General features: G+C 51.1%; 1 pseudogene; it reads left to right on the top strand.

The window, feature by feature from the left end:
• The first annotated feature begins 326 nt into the window (after positions 1-326).
• LOC120404539 lies at positions 327-13,286 on the top strand (annotated as a pseudogene).
• The last annotated feature ends 4,081 nt before the right edge of the window (positions 13,287-17,367 follow it).

Consider the following 17,367-nt stretch of genomic DNA (forward strand, 5'->3'; position numbering starts at 1 on the left):
GGGGGCAGATGGGGGCGGGGGCCAGGCTGTTTGAGGGCACAGCCTTCCCTACCCAGCCCTCCATACAGTTTCACACCCCGACGTGGTCCTCGGGCAAAAACGTTTGCCCACCCCTGCTCTATTGGCTTCTTAGTGTATGTAATTGCTTCATTTCTTCAAGTAGCATGTTGCTTGTTTGGGGGGTTTTCCGGGTGCTGGGGGTGGCTTCCGGTGTGTGGGTGTGTTGATGCGTTTCTTTGTTTGTTTTTAATTTCCTCCCGGAGAGCGTGATTGGCTCCCAGCTGGGCAATCTGCTTTGCAAGGCTGCTTGCTGGGTCTGGCAGGAAACGAAACTTATCCTGTTGCACGGTCTGCAGGGAGCCATGGCTGCAGCTGTGAATCCTCTGAAAAGCCTCCGAGACGAAGCTACTTGCTCCATCTGTCTGAGTTTTTTTAAGGATCCAGTATCTTTAGATTGCGGGCACAATTTCTGCCAAGCCTGCATTGCCCAGTGCTGGGCGAGACCAGACACAGACATCTCCTGCCCTCAGTGCAGAGAGACCTTCCCCCAGGGGACCCTGAGGCCGAACAGACAACTGGGGAACATGGTAGAAATAGCCAAGCAGCTGAGTGTCCCGGCAGCAGCAGGAGGTTTTTGCAACGTGCACCAGGAGCCTTTCAAACTCTTCTGTAAGCAGGACCAAGTTCTCATCTGTGTGATCTGCAGGGAATCCCAGGCTCACCACGCTCACAGGGTGGTCCCTATAGAGGAGGCTGCCCGGGAGCACAAGGTAGGCCATGGCTGAGCAGGGAGCGGGGCCGGAAGCAGAGCCCAGGCCACAGCAGATGTGGCTGCAGTGGTGCTGGAACAGTTTTTGGAGTGGGGTGGGGGGTGCTGAGCTACACCCCTCTTACCCCTGTCCGCGCCCCCCACCGCCCCCCCGAGCTGGGGCCCGGAGCAGGGCTGTGGCTCCGGGAGGGCAGGGGGGACGTGGACAGCGGTAAGGCAGCTGAGAGCTCCCCCAGGCCAGCAGCCCGGATGCCCAAAGCAAAAGCTGGGGGTGCTTCAGCACCCTATGCACCCCTACTTCCTGCGCCTATGTGTGGCTGGCACTCCCCTGCCCCCTGGGGGCTGGCCTGAGCCCCACCATGGCCCCCTGAATTCCCCCGGGGGGCCCGCTCCACAGTTTGGGGACCACTGGTCTAACCAGTCAAGGTGGGCAAAGTGCAGGCGAGGGAGCCGAAGGCTTGGGATTCACAAAGGTACTTAAGTGCCTAAACTCCAGAGTGAGGTGCATACAGCTGGGGTTTTGGCACCTAAATGGCTCCACTGCAATCCCCAGAGCTACTGCCAAGCCCTGTAGGAGCCCAAACTCACTCAGTGCCTGTGTATTCAGGTCCAAGTTCTCTCAGTACCTGTGTTACTACCTCTGGGCATGTGCACAGCTGCCTCCCTCTAGAGGCATCTATCTGGCTGCCTATTTCCTGCCAACCCATGAGCTGGGTGAAGACAGGTGTTCTCCTGCCTCTGTCACCTGCAGGGCCTGATCTGTGGGCACCCTCACAGACAAACACAAAGGACTGGGAGGGACAGAGAGGCATGGAAGGGGCAGTGACTTAACCAAGCTCACAAAACAGCTCAGTAGCAGAACCAGGAATTAAACCCTGGCCTCTCAATACCCATCCTAGTTCTCTAGCCACTAGACCACACAGCCTCTCACCGCTCCTGTCAGGCAGGGCTTTACAATCACATTATAAACCGCTCAGCACGGCTGAGTTTTGACAGAGCCAGTGCTTGGCGTAGTGCCCAGTTTGAGCATTTCATATCTGATGACTGCTGGCTGCTTCCTGGAAGCAGCAGTAAAGTAACACATTGTCAGCAGCATTCACAATGGGTTTGTTTACTGCTACTTTCTGAAGGATGATGAATTCCTGTTTTCCCTGGCTTGCTGAATGCTGGTCACTTTGCTGCTCCTGAAGCAGAGCAGGTAGTTAGGGAAGGCACAGCCCTGCATGGCACTGCCCAACCTCCACTCCCAGGCCCCCTCCTGCATCCCGCCAGCCTGCTGCATCTGTTCCCCCGTGGCCAGGTGGGAGTTAGCAGGGGGCTGGCCTGGCACACCTAGGTCTGCAGCTGAGAGCTGCACTGCCTGTTCACCCGGTGCTATGGGGCAGAGGGGCCGGCTGTCACAGTGCATGGGAGGAGTGGGGCCTCAGATAGAAGGGGCTGAACTGGCAGCTAGCCTCCTGAGGCAGGGGTTCACATCCCACCCATGCATGCTTTAGAGTTTTGCTTTGGGTTTATGCATCTATTTGCACCACAAATTCAATGCAACATTCTAGGGCCCATGAAGCCCAAGTAGATTGGGACCTTAAAACGCCTGTTGGACAGAGCAATCCACTCAGGGCAGAATCAGCTGTGCTGTCTGCCACTCTTGCTTTAAGGACAAAGTGGACTGTATTAGTGCTACAATAAGATTAAAGGAAGAAAAAGGTTGATTCCCAGGACCGTGTTGAGTCTCAGTACTGGAGCACCTCGGAAGTGCTCCTTTTCCCCCATGCCAAACAATTGAACATAATATTTATGAACCTTGTGAGTGTGTTGGATTTTTAACCAGGAGTCCCTTTCTCCCAAGTGTTCATTAGGCACCAGAGTTTAATATACACTTTTTTTTAAAGTATTTTAAACACTCTTACCAAAATGTCCTTCCCTGTAAGTTGCTCAGCTTTCATTCTGTGACATCCAGATCTCTTCATATACTGTTCCCTCTCATTGCATGGGAGCACAACACCCTATCCTAAGCTGCTGCAAAATGGATACGACTTCAACCCATTGCCCTGCAGCACTTGGAGGATTCGCTGCAGGCAAAGGGCCGTCTGGACAAAGTCCCTAAGCCTCTACATCAGGTCTGGGGCCCCCAAGGCCTCTCTGTTTCCTGGCAGCATGACACATACAGCATAGAAGTAATGCAGGGCTCAGACGCCCAGATTCTATTGAAATGGATGGGAGCTGTGCTTTTAGATCCTCTGTGGCTCTGCAACACCTCAAAACCCCCTCCCCCGGTGAATTACAGAAGAAGATCCTTGGAGCACATTTTCAAAAGCCCCAACTGACTTTAGAGCCAAAGTCTCATTTTCAAAGGAGATTTCGTCCTGAATCTCCAAAGGGACTTGGGTGTTGTGCTGCTCAGCATTGCAATGCCTAACTTTTAGGCACCTAGAAAATCACTAAGGACATAAGAACGGCTGCACTGGGTCAGACCAAAGGTCCATCTAGCCCAGTATCCTGTCTTCTGAAAGTGGCCAATGCCAGGTGTCCCAGAGGGACTGAAGAGAACAGGGCAATTATCAAAAGATCCATCCATTGTCATCTGGTCCCAGCATCTGGCAGTCAGAGGTTCAGGGATCTCTGGAGCATGGGGTTGCATCACTGACCATGGCTAATAGCTATTGATGGACCTGTCCGCCATGAACTCATCTAATTCTTTTCTGAACCCAGTTATACTTTTGGCCTTCACAGCATCCCTTGCAATGTGTTCCATGGATTGATCGTGTGTTGCGTGAAGAAGTACTGCCTTTTGTTTGTTTTTAAACCTGCAGCCTGATCATTTCCCCTGGCTCCTGTAATGTGAAGGGGTAAATAAACTTCCCTATTCAGTCTCTACACCATCCATGATTTTATAGACCTTTATCACATCCCCACCCCAATTGTCTGTTTCCAAGCTGAACTCTCCATCTTTTTAATCTCTCCTTATATGGAGGCTGTTCCTTACCCTTAATGATTTTTGTTCCTTTCGCTGTACGTTTTCCTATTCCAATCTATCTTGTTTGAAATGGGGCCAATAGAACTGTATGACGTATTCAAGATGTACCATGGATTTATATAGTGGCACTGTGATATTGTCTCTCTTATTATCTATCACTTTCCTAATGGTTCTTAAAATTCTGTTAGCTTTTATGAACAGATGTTTTCAGAGATGAGTCGAAAATCTCTTCCATGAGTGGTAAGAGCTCCTTTAGACCACATCATTTTATATCTATAGTTGGGATTATGATTTCCAATGTGCATTACTTTGCATTTATCAACAGTGAAATTCAGCTGCCATTTTGTCCGCAATGCAGCCTATGTTGCCAAAACTTACGGTTGTTCATGGTTGTGAATATTTAACCTCCCTGAGTGACAAAAGCATTCATGTGCACAGTGCTATGTCAGCAGGAGAGCTTCTCCGCCACCCTAAGATGCTGCTGCTCGTGGAGGTAGGTTTATTATGCCGATAGGAGAGCTCTCTCCCATCGGCATAGAGCGTCTCCACTGCACGTGCTGCAGTGGCGCAGCTGTAGCGGTACAGCTGCAGAGCTGTACTTATCGACAAGCCCTTAGGCTTACTGGCCTGTAATTGACAGGATTACAATGGGAGATGCTGCTGAGAGGGGTGTATGCTAAGCCCGCCTCAGAGTTTTGTGTAGGAATGCACCTGTCTCTGTGATCCATACCTAGGAATCCCTCTCCTGAGTCAAGCGGCTTAGGCATCTAAGCCGTTTCTTGGATGATGGAGATCTGCACTTGTGTCACTCCACACAAAATGGCCGGGGAGGAGGCAGCAGACCTTCCTCATAATGGTTAGCCTAGGGGAAAGGTGCTCACCTGGTATGTGGGAGACCCCTGGTTAAATTTCTCCCTCTGCCTGCTGAGGGAAAGGGATTTGAACTGGAATCTCCCACCTCTCAAGAGGCAATTGTGACATTGCCATGACCACTGTCTGTGGGACAGCCTGAGAGGGACATGCAATGTACATAAATGTAGCTGTGAAGACAGACACCTCAGCCCCTGACCCTCCCAAACATTGTTTTTCTTGCCTCAGGATCAAATTCAACCCCGACTGAACACCCTGAAGCAAGAGAGAGAAGAACTTCTGGAGTGGAAACAGGATGGAGAGACGCAAAGTCAGGAATATCTGGTGGGTTCCCATTGTGATGGTCCAGCAGTTATATCAGTCAGGGTTGATATTTCTCTGTGTGGGGAGTGTGTCAGCTCTTGTCTATACACAGCACTGCTTTGATTTAGCTATGGCTACATCTACACGGCACACCGCTGGGGGCGACCTGCAAGGTATGTGTAGCTACACAGCACAGTGAAAAGCAGGCTGTGTCCACGCTCAGTGGTGCCAACTTTCTCCGGCGCCAGTGAGTGCCCGCATGCCCTGCCCTGACCCCGCCCCAGCCCCGACCCCATTCCAACCCCATCCCCAAAGTCCCTGCCCTAACTCCGCCCCCTCCCTGCCCCTATTTGATCGCTTCCCCAAATCCCCACCCTGACTCCGCCTCTTCCTGCAGCATGCAGCGTTCCCTCTCCTCCCGCTCCCTCCCTGCCCAGCGAATCCGCTGTGTCACGGCGCAAGAGCTGGGAGGGAGGAGAAGCAGGATGCGGCGGTGCTCTCGTGGAGCAGGCAGAGGTGAGCTGGAGCAGGGGGGTGGGGCGGGGCCACGGGGAGCTGCCGGTGGGTGCTCAGCACCCACTAATTTTTTTCTGTGGATGCTCTGGCCCTGGAGCACCCACGGAGTCGGCTCCTATGTCCACGCTGTCATGTGTAGCTACATGTGTGAATAAAAGACTCCAGCAGGGGGAGGCAGCAAAGCTGCCGGAGCCTTTCCCCGCTTCTGGAGCCTTTACCTGTGGTGGGGAAAGGCTCCAGCAGTGAGGAAAGGCTCCGGCACTGGGGAAGCAGCGGGAGACTGCAGTATAGATGGGGAAGGCACTGTTTGAGCGTGTAGACAGCCATGTCCGTAGGGTTTATACCCATAGGGTTCAGGCATATTGCGACTCTACTTGCTTAAACAATGCCTCACCATCTACACTGCTATCTCTGCCCATGTTAGCAGGGGCATATAGTGTACATCCTCTACATTTGTGTACTACAAATGTACCTCAAATCACTTTTTAAAGTAATGTCTTTATACTGGTGTAAACCCCTGACATGTAAACATTGTAAACCTAATTTAATCTGACCCTAGTGTGGTGTGTAGGGTTCACCTTGTCCAGATAAATTGAGCTAAAAGGTGCTAACTATGAGCAAGACTGAAGTTAATGAAGGGGTCGGCAAGCTTTCAGAAGTGCTGTGCCGAGTCTTCATTTTATTCACTCTAATTTAAAGTTTCGCATGCTGGTAATACATTTTAACCTTTTTGGAAGGTCTCTTTCTAGAAGTCTGTAATATATAACTAAACTATTGTTGTATGTAAAGTAAATAAGGTTTAAAAATGTTTAGAAGTTTCATTTAAAATTAAATTAAGATGCAGAGCCCCCCAGACTGGTGGCCAGGACCCGGGCAGTGTGAGTGCCACTGAAAATCAGCTTGTGTGCCGCCTTCAGCACGCGTGCCATAGGTTGCCTACCCCTGCTGTAATGTATTCGATAACTCCCAGATAACCTCAGGTGCTTTGCCTCTTGTCCACACACCTTTACAGGGTGTGATCATGTTTGTCTTTGTTTATCTTCCCTCTGGGCTGATTCCTCCACTGGTTTCCATTTCAACTCTAAGCACTGATCTTATTCCCCACACATCAGTGGGTCCAAATCCAGCTACAAACACTGATTTGAAGGGAGATTGTTTTCAAAGGCACATATGGGTGATTAGGTGCCTAATTCACATTGACTGTCAATAGGACTTAGGTTCCCAGTGGCTGTTTTGTATCTCAGAAATCCTCCCCCTGAATCTCCATCTATAACCACCAGAAACGACTGCTTTCCTCTGCGACAATGTAATGTACAAAATACCAGATGAAACATGTAAGAGCTGGAGAAAAAGCATTTTGCACAGTATATGTTGTACCTGGCGTTTTGTGTAGATAACCAGCAGAACTTTCCTTCAGTTGTCTCCACAACTCTCTGCCAATGTATTCCTGATACGGAGTCAGACCCCCCCCTTCCAACCTTTCTGCTATTGGAAGACTCTAGATGTTCAGCAGAATATACTAAGCCACTCTGACCTGAAGACTCATCATTTTAGAGATATTATGACATTTTGAAAATGCCTAAGTGATTTTGGAGCCTAATGTTTACAGTTTTGCAAGTGGTTAAGGGCCAGATTCTCACAGGTATTTAGGACCTTAAAATGCAGAGAGAGGCCTAGTGAGATTTTCAAAAGCAACTAAGTAGCACCTAATACCTTCTGTAGTCAAGGGGAATTAGGAACCTAAGTGATACTGAAAATCCCTGTAGGGGCTAATATGCATCTTTGGACACTTAAATAGCTTTTAAAAGCAGCTCCTCACACTTTTTTTTTTAATGGGTTTCAGCTCCTAAATGATTTTTCTGTTTCTGAAAATTTACCCTAAGTTCTGTTTTCAAAAGTCACTTTCAAAGAAACTTAGGCTCCTAAGCACCAGAAGTAACTTTGAAAATAGGAATTGGACTCCTAAGTCACCAAGGCGCTTTCAAACATGTTATTCATTCAGGCCAGCTGAATCTTCTCTCTAGTAACTATCAGGCATATTCTCCTGAAATCTCATCCGTATGTTCATAGGAGGGTGAAATGAAAAGAGGGCTCAAGAACTGTTTCCAGACTGTCTCCTGAGAGGCTGTTCACCTTTCTCATTTCTGAAAACCGGATGCTGAGCACTGATCCTGCCCCGTCCCAGGCTCTGCCTCTTTCCCTCCAGGCCTCGCCCCACTCCTCTTCCCCGCTCACTGTCACTTGTTGCCTCTCCACCTCCCTCCCCTGCCAGCTGAGCGGGCTTTAGGGGTGTGGAGGTGCTTGGGGCAGGGAGAGCCACGCTGCAGGGGTAGAAGGGTGTTTGGGGCAGGACAGGGGAGCTGCCCGTACTATTCTCCCCCAGAGCCATCCCTGAGTGCTCCTCCAGGCTCCCAGCAGCAACTGCTGCTCTTCCCAGCCCCTGGTGGTGGAAGCCAGTTACTGTGGGGAACCGGACTTGTACTGCCAGGTTCCCTTTTCGACTGCACTTCCCGGTTGAAATCTGGACATGTGGCAACCCTAGTCCCTGACCTGTCCTTTCCCTGTTTGTCCCTTCGTTACAGGGAAAGATAGAAGCTGAGAGGCAGAAGATTGTGTCTGAATTTGAGCAACTGCGGCAATTCCTGGAGGAACAAGAGCGACTCCTGCTGGCCCGGCTGGAAGAGCTGGACAAGGAAATTGTGAAGCTACAGGATGAAAATGTCACCAAACTGTCTGAGGAGATTTCCTGCTCAGTGACTTGATCAGTGAGATAGAAGAGAAGTGTCAGCAGCCAATGAGTGAATTTCTGCAGGTGAGACAGTTAGAGACACCCAGATCCCTGCCCAGGGAAGGGAGAGATTCTGAGCGATTAACTTTGGCGTTTACTAAGTTCTTGGAGAGCTCCCACTCCACAATGGAGACTGTCAGCGTGTCCGTTAGCAAAGCGAGGGAAAACAACATTTGACATTTCTAATATTTCCAGTGTGGAAACAGTTTTGCTGTTTTAAAGGCAGATGTCGCAGGCCTTTTTGATACATCATACATAAGCCCCTTTGTTTTCAGTTTAAACCAATTTTTACCAAAAAATTCCCGGGTTTTAAAAGAAGTAGTAGTCATTTTTTTTTTTCATCCTACTTTTGTATCCTTCAAATATATAAAACATACAATACGTTGCATGAGATCTCTGTATTCCAATAATACATTAGTCAGTGTGTATATGCAAAGCTGCCTGCTGAAGTAAGAACGTATTGTTCTAGAACAGGGGTGGGCAAAGTTTATGGCCCGAGTCCCACATTGGGGTTGCAAAATTATATGGAGGGCTGGGTAGGGAAGGCTGTGCCTCCCCAAACAGCCTCGGCCACACCCCCTATCCACCGCCTCACACTTCCTACACCCTGACGGCCCCCGAGAACCTCCAACCTCCCTGCTCCTTGTCCCCAACCACCACCACCTGGAATCCCCATCCCTAACCGCCCCGAACCCCACCCCTATCCACCCCTCTGCTCCCAGTCCCCAGACTGCCCTGACCGCAATCCACACCCTCGCCCCTGACAGGCCCCCAGGACTCCAACGCTTATCCAAACCCCCACCTGTTTCTTGACCACCCCCCAGAACCTCTGCCCAATCCAACCGCCCCCAGCTCCCTGTCCCCTGACTGCCCCCGGGCCCTTCTGCCCCTTATCCAACCCCTCGGCCCTGGCCTCCTTACCCGGCCACTCAGAGCAGCATGTCTGGCAGCTGCGCCACGCAGCTGGAGCCAGACATGCTGCCCTGCTGCTCAGCAGGCATGCACAACACCGCTGCCCAGAGTGCTGCCTGTGTGGCGGCAGGGAGGGGAGACAGCAGGAGAGAGGTCAGGGCCAGCCTCCCAGCTGGCAGCTCAGGGGCTGTGATGTGGCCCGCGGGCCGTAGTTGGCCTACCACTCTTCTAGAAGCAGGGGCGGCTCTAGGAATTTGGCTGCCCCAAGCAGGGCGGCAGGCCACAGGGGGCGCGCTGCCGGGCGCCGGTCCCGTACCTCCAGGGAACCTCTTGCAGACGTGCCTGCGGAGGGCGTGCTGGTCTCACGGCCCGTGGAGTATCCGCGGGCATGCCTGCGGGAGATCCACCGAGCCGCAGAACCAGCGAACCTCCACAGTCATGCCTGCGGGAAGTCTGTTGGTCCCGCTGCCCGTGGACCTCCTACAGGCATGACTGCGGAAGGTCCGCCGGAGCCACCTGCCACCCTGCCGGCAAAATGACGCCTCAAGCGCACGCCATGCCGCTGGGGTCTGGAGCCGCCCTGTCTAGAAGATACACACAATAAATCAACAGGCAGGCACAAAAGCTCTGTAGTGCATGTGCATCTGAACGTACTGATGAATCTCACCCACCACGTACACGTTTCAAACTGTTAAGACAATGGGTTAAAGATCTGACGCACTAAAATGGGAAGAAAATAAAAATCTGTAGCAGAATACGTTTCAGAACACAAGGAAGTATTCATAAGTGTTAAAGAAACAAAAACAGGAGCCAAGGGTGAAGTTGAGTGTATGCACTGCAAATGGGGTGGCCCAATTATCAAATGTGAATATTTATAAGCCAATAGTTCTAAGTCTACACCAGTAAACTGTTGGTTCAAATGAAAAGTTTTATTTGGGGATTACAGATCTAGTGTTTTCTTAAACTCAGAGGGGCATTGTGTTTTGAGTTCTGTTTTAGTTCTGAAGCAAACTGCAGTGATGAACGGAATTCAAAGCATTAATCTACTGAATACTTTTTTCCCGTCTTTCCATCCACCAAAACAAACCCAGATATTTACCCAGAAAAGTTAAGCTTTTTTGCACTGATTTTTCACCTGTTTTTGTTGTGGTAATAAACATTGATAAATTCTCAGGAAAAACGAACTACAATAAAAACGGAAAATGAAGGGCCCTAATGATCTGGAAGCAGTAAAAGGCACAACTCCAGTTTCTAGGAAGTGGGAGATTAGGAAAACAAAGTTCTTTGCAGGGCCTATTAAGAAACGGGAGTGAATCCAGCTTTCAGAATTGCTGACTAGAATTACATACATGGAGAAAGGCAAATACTCTGGACACAGCAGTTGCATGTGGAAGTCCGGGATTCATGTGTCTGATGAATCTGTTTGAGGAAGTGCCATTGGCACAGGCAAAATAGAATTCAGAAGGAGAAAACCCACAGTCGTGGTGCGTGCTTAGGGGTCCCAGTCCATCGAAGTCTGTGAATGGACTTTTAAAGGTGCAACTACAAAGAACTGCATGTAGAGCTCGACTAGGGACGGCAAAGTGAGTCATCCATCTCCAGAGCAGGAGTGATCCCCAGCTTGTGGCACGTGGGACTGAACTCTTCCCCCCCCCCCCCCCGCCCCTTTCTCTCTTCTAGGACATCAGAAGCACCTGGAGCAGGTACGTAGCTCCTTTGCACTCCCCCTTACGCATCACGATGTTGGAAGGGGATTGGACCCCCAGGGTCAGATTTTGCAGGGTATTTAGACACCTGATATGTAGCTAGGCACTTGGTGGAATTTTCCAAAGCGGCTAAGCGAGTTAGGCACCTCCCATTGCAATCAGTGGCAGTTGGGAGCCTAGCTTGGTTTAGATGCTTTTGAAAATCCCAGGACTGACCTTTTAAAAATCAGGCCTTAAGTGACTTGCCGAAGGTCATGCAGGGAGGCTGTGGCAGAGAAGGGAGTGGAACGTAGGTTTCCAGAGTCCTACAGCAACCAGGTAACTACTGGAGCATCCTTTCCCACAAGATTAGGCCCTTCTTTCTGAGGGGGCAGCTTGTGGACCCCTTACTCTCTAACTCCCATTTGAGGATCTAGGCATTTAAATACTCCAGTGAGGAAGGCATTTGACTCACCAGTGGGAGTCAGAGGCTCACAATGAGCCCACGAGAGCAGCCTCTGGTAGCTCATTCTCACAAAAGACAGAAAAGATTTAGAGAGTGTTTGGGGTTTTTTCCTCTAGGTGTGAGAAGCTGAAGTTCGAGAAACCAGTGGCAGTGCCAGAGGACCTGAGAGAGAGAGTCATGCCTCTTCCCAAAGAAATGTTTGTCTGCAGGAGAATCTGAAGAAATTCAAAGGTAACTTAACAGTTATCTGGGTTCATGCTACAGTGATCTCCAGTTAGGATACTCACCTGGTATGTGGGAAATCCCCAGTCCCCGAGAGGGGAAGAAGGGCTTCTAACAGGGGTCTGATGTGGGCCTCCCTCTGTCTCCCGTGTTAAATATTGAGCAGGGGGACAGGCTTCTGGGTCTCCCACCTCCCAGAGGGATGCTCTAGCCACCGGGCTACAGAGACCTTCTCCTGAGTTCTTCCCCACTGAATCTTTGATTATCCCCAGTGGAACATCTCCCACAGGAGAGCATGAGGGCACCCATGCAAAGGGAGGCACCTACCATGCTACGAACACCCTGAGAGGGCCGGGGCCTAGCACAACCCCTCACTATGGTACTTCCAGCTGGCTGGCATAAGCAGGGAGTCACCTAGCATGCTGGCTTTTGTGAATCCCATCCCAAGGCGCATCTCTGTCCCTGTTCATGGTACAGGGCGCCTGACTCAGGCTTTGTTAATCACAGTGACTGTCCAAGGGCCTAAATGTTGGATGTTGTGATGCTGAGCGTCACCTCGCCTGTTTGTGTGTGAATCCAGCCAGCCCTAAGTTTTCATGAGTCTGTTTTCCTACCAGAAAGGGAGAACCTCTCCTCTGCTCTTTTCTTTCTCCAGAGACCCTGCCCTATCAACTGAGCTTTCTGATCTCAAAGGCGGAGAAAGATGGTAAGTTTCATGAGGATATTTTCCTACAATTATTAATTAAAATCTCAGGATTAATTTTTAGAAAAGCTTCTGAAGGCTTTTTACTAGAGTGGTTCAGCCTGCGTCCTCGCTGCAAAGTGGGCAGATCACGAGCCCGAGTGAAAGTAGAACCCGGTTGTACCTCAGCTCCCCCTCCAAGCCAACTGGCCTGGCTGGAAAGCGCCACTGAACTCAGGTGAGGGGTTTGTCTGGACAGGAAGGGCATCAGGGTTAGCAGCTATGTAAGAGCCTGCATTACCTCTGCAGTGAGGACAGACCATAATACTCTCCTCCTGTGTCTCTCTCCCCTTTTGCAGTGCAGGCCACTCTGGATCCAGATCTGGCAAATCGCTGTTCCATCATATCCACAGATGAGAGTGTGATATACAAATACCAACACACAAAATCTCTGGAGAAACAGAACAGGTTTTACCCTGCTGCCTGTGTGCTGGGCTCTAAGGGCTTCACCTCAGGGAGATGTTACTGGGAAGTGGAGGTGGGGAACAAACATCTTTGGGTTTTGGGCATTGCCAAAGAGTCTGTGACACACGAGGGAGCGATAAGCTGTACACCAGAGGAGGGGGTCTGGGCTTTGCAGAGTACAGGGAATGAGTACTGGGCCCTCACCTCCCCTAAGACTGCTCTGGACCTACATCGTAGCCCCAGTAACGTTGTGGTTTATCTGGATTATGAAGGGGAGAAAGTTACATTTTATGACGTTACATCTTCTGGCAGAGAGCCAATCTTTACTTTCACATGCTCTTTCACTGGGAAGATCGTCCCCTTCTTTGGGAGCCGGTGTGTCAAATATCGGAAACAATTTGTTGGTTATCACTATGATCTATTGGATTAAAACTGTGACGGAGGAGTGGGTATCACACTCAATATGAGATATCTAATATAGAGCAAAGATGTGGGAAATAGATAAATTATGGCTATCACACATTGCCAGCCTATGAAAATGATGTGTCAGGCTCCCCAAAATCATGTCTCTCTTAATCCTTTTCTACACAAACATGAAGGCTGGAAATGTATCTGTAATATAATCTGAGCTCCTCAAATCTATCTACTCCAGCAGCTGGGATTGTAAGAAAAACACTGAGTGCTGCAAGACTTACAATAAATTGGTGATGAGAGAGGACAAGATTGAATTGCTCAGCATTATACTGGTGACAGGAGTTTCTCAACCCTTTTCCATGCCTGTCTCTGTAACTCTGTGATCCTCCAGGCACACACAGACTGGCCAACCAGGAGCCACTCCCAGGGTCACAGCAGAGCCTGCCTGTCTTAGGGCAGGTCTACACTTAAAATGCTGCAGCGGCACAAACACACTGGTGCTGCTGTAATACTTAAGTGAAGACGCTGTTATGCCAACAGGAGAGCTTCTCCCATCAGTGTAATTAATCCACCTCTGTAAGAGGCGGTAGCTATGGCAAGGAGAAGCTCTCCACAACGTGCCGCTGTCTACACCGGGAGTTCTGTTGGTATGATTGTGTCACTCAAGGGTGTGGATTTTCACACCCTTGAGTGACAGTTGTACCAAAGTAAGTTTACATTGTAGACCTGGCCTAAGTTCTGACTCAATCAGGGTCATCCATCAAAGTCCTCTGCTCTTTACTTATGAATGTAACAAGCATAGTGATGTTCTGCATAGCCACCCCCCAGTTCCCTAGCTCAATGCTCCTATTTTGCTCTGTTTAGTTATTTGGATGCTGTAGATTCAGATGAGAAAATTTACAGAATAAAGTTTATTTCTATCTTCTGGTCTTGGACTTTCTTCCCTTTCATTTCTTTTGGTCTCCAAGATCATACTTAAAACTGTGCCTCTGAAAGCCAATAAATGGATTTAATTAGATGTCATTTCCCCTACCCTTTACATAGGCGGCAGGTTTGTATAATTTTGGTGGGGCCCAAAATGGTGGTGCCCCCGCTCCCGCCCTGTGTCGATATAAAATGAAGCTACAACGCCACAGCGCCACAAGATTACAAGGGTCAATTAAAAGTGGAAAGTCAGAAGCAGCACTTGCCTACTTCAATATACAGTATTATATTTTGTTGTACCTGTTGTGATGAAGTGGGAATGTTCTTAATATTTTCTCTGAATACTGTGTGGGTGCCTCAGTTTCCCTGCAAGATGCCAACTGAAGGTGTTGGGGACAAAGAGATCAGGTGGCCTCCTTGTCCGGAAGTGACACAGAGGCCAGAGAAGGGAGTGTCAGTTTGGAGCTGGCTGGGGAAATGGGGAGAGACTCAGAACTTGGTTCTGGGCTCCCCACCCCGCAAGATGGACCTGACCGAGGGTTCTGTTTTCTGTACCAACAAGCTCTGTTTAAACTGTGTTCCCATCATCTAATAAACCTTCTGTTTTACAGTCTGGCTGAGAGTCACGTCTGACTGCCGAGTTGGGGTGCAGGGACCTCTGGCTGCCCCAGGACCCCGCCTGGGCGGACTCACTGCGGAAAGTGCATGGTGTGGAAGGGCATGCTGAATGCTCTGAGGTCAGACCCAGGAAGGTGTAAGCTTCTTGCCCTGGAGACAGTCTGCTCAGAGAGGAGGCTCCCCCAGAGTCCTGACTGGCTTTGAAGGAGTGGTTCCAGAGCATCCCAGCATCTCCTTCCACCCCATGCACTTCTCAGAAGTCCACACAGGCACTAACACTCCCTCCTCTGGCCTTTGTCAAGAAGGCTAACATCATTTTGGGCTGTATAAGTAGGGGCATTGCCAGCAGATCGAGGGACATGATCATTCTCCTCTATTCAACATTGGTGAGGCCTCATCTAGAGTACTACGTGCAGTTTTGGGCCCCACATTGCAAGAAGGATGTGGAAAAATTGGAAAATTCAGTGGAGGGCAACAACAATGATTAGGGGGCTGGAGCACATGACTTCTGAGGAGAGGCTGAGGGAACTGGGATGGTTTAGTCTGCAGAAGAGAAGAATAAGGGAGGATTTGATAGCTGCTTTCAACTACCTGATAGGGGGTTACAAAGAGGATGGATCTAGACTGTTCTCAGTGGTAGCAGAGGACAGAACAAGGAGTAATGATCTCAAGTTGCAGTGGGGGAGGTTTAGGTTGGATATTAAGAGAAACTTTTTCACTAGGAGGGTGGTGAAACACTGGAATGGGTTACCTAGGGAGGTGGTGGAATCTCCTTCCTTAGAGGTTTTTAAGGCCCGGCTTGACAAAGCTCTGGCTGGGATGATTTAGTTGGGAATTGGTCCTGCTTTGAGCATGAGGTTGGACCTTATGACCTCCTGAGGCCCCTTCCAACCCTGATATTCTATGATACTCTAAACTGACCACCAAATTTAAGTTGCGTGTTTTTCCCGTCAGGTGAGGACTCTGGGGCAGGGCTGGGGATAAGGAACTTGGGGTGCAGACAGGCTGCCCCAGGGCTAGGGCCAAAGAGGACTCCCCTCCACCCTCCCTGGCAGCAGCAAGCTCCAGGGGAGGGACCCCTCCTCTCCCCCGCAGTTCACTGCACATGCTCCTAGGTCCCTCTCAGGTCCAGAAAGCCCACTCGCCTCCCCTATGGTGGGTACCGAGGGGGGAGGTTGCCATCACGTGTGGCCTCCCCTGCTGCCACTGGGGATGGGGCTGCCCCTTGCCCAGCATGGTGCAGGAGTGGGGACTGCAGGGTGGTAGCTGGGGAGGGGCACAGTATCACAAAATTCACCTAAGCCCCAGCTGCACAGGTCTAGGAAGCTCCCCTCCCCAGTGGTGTAGCCAGGTTCTAACGTCAGGGGGAGCAAACACGTAAAAAAAGATGCCAGCCAACATATCCAATTACTAATCAGGTAGTTCTATAACAGGCTATAACAGGCTGCCCTGGACCCCATCACCCCCTGAAGCACAAGGTAGGGGTAGGCACCACCATGTTGTGCAACAAACACTTGACAAAATTACTGGACTTAGTGATGGACAATGCGGGCAGGTGGGTATTATGTCATTCAATCATTCAACCCATAAAATTGCACACATTTTGCCTCAGTGAAATTAAATATCCAGAGAATTACTGGGCCTGTGATGATGATGATGACCAGGGCTTGCTCACCTGTGGCTCCCCCTCCCTGTGCTGTGGAGGCACAGCCAGGCAGGTCTGCATCTGCAGGCAGGCACCCTGCCTCAGGTGCAGCTCCCATGGGCCCTGCTAGCTACTAGACTGGGAGCCTCCCGGCCAATGGAATGGGCTGGGCTGGGGGGCGGAAGGCAAAGGGGGAGATTGTAGGGAGCTTTGGAGGAGGGGAGGCAGTGGGGGAGGGGAGTGGGCTGGCACAAAGGGGAGGGCTCTTTGGAGAGGAGTGACAGGGGCACAGGGGTCATTGGGAGTCTCTCGAGGGGGCAGAGGGTTGTGTGGGTCTCTGTGGGGCAGGGGGCTGTGATGGGCGGAGCCAGCTGCAACCTGGGTCTGCTCTGCGGGGGGTGTTGCTATAGTCCCCTCAGGAAGCCCCCCCCCATCCTGTGTATTTTATACCAGCCCCGGGGTGCCCATTGCTGCTCCTTTCCCCACCCACGGCTCCATCTGTCTGTCCCCACAACTCCCCCGGCTGTGTCCGTCTGTCTGTCCCACAACCCCCTGGCTGTGTCCTTGTGTCTGTCTGTCCCACAACCTCCAGCTGTGTCCTTGTGTCTGTCTGTCTGCCCCCACGGTGTGTGTCTGTCCCACAACCCACAACCCCCTGGCTGTGTCTGTTTGTCCCCACCAACCCCCCTCCCCCCCCGGCTGTGTGTGTGTGTGTGTGTGTCTGGCTGCCCCCACAGCTCACAGGCTGTGTCCGTCCGTTCCCCCCACCGCGTGTGTCTGTCCCCACCAACCCCCCCTCCCCGGCGGGGTGTGTCTGGCTGCCCGCCCACCGCTCACCGTCTGTGTCTGTCTGCTGCTCACAATGCCTAGGGCTCAGCCGCTGCCTGTGGCTCGCTCCCCCTCCCTGCTGTGGAGGCGTGGCCAGGCAGCTTCGGCACAGCCCCCGGCAGCTCCCATTGGCTGGGGTTCCCAGCCAATGGGCTGGGAGTCCAGTCGCTCTTGAGGCCCCTCCCGGGAGCTGCCGCTGCTGCCGCTGCAGTGAGTGAGAGCGCCGGGTGTTGCAACGCGGGAACCCCCAGCACAGGGCCTGGGGCCCAAACATTGGTGGGGCTGA

The sequence above is a fragment of the Mauremys reevesii genome, linkage group 4 (genome assembly GCF_016161935.1).
Source record: "Mauremys reevesii isolate NIE-2019 linkage group 4, ASM1616193v1, whole genome shotgun sequence".
NCBI lineage: Eukaryota > Metazoa > Chordata > Testudines > Geoemydidae > Mauremys > Mauremys reevesii.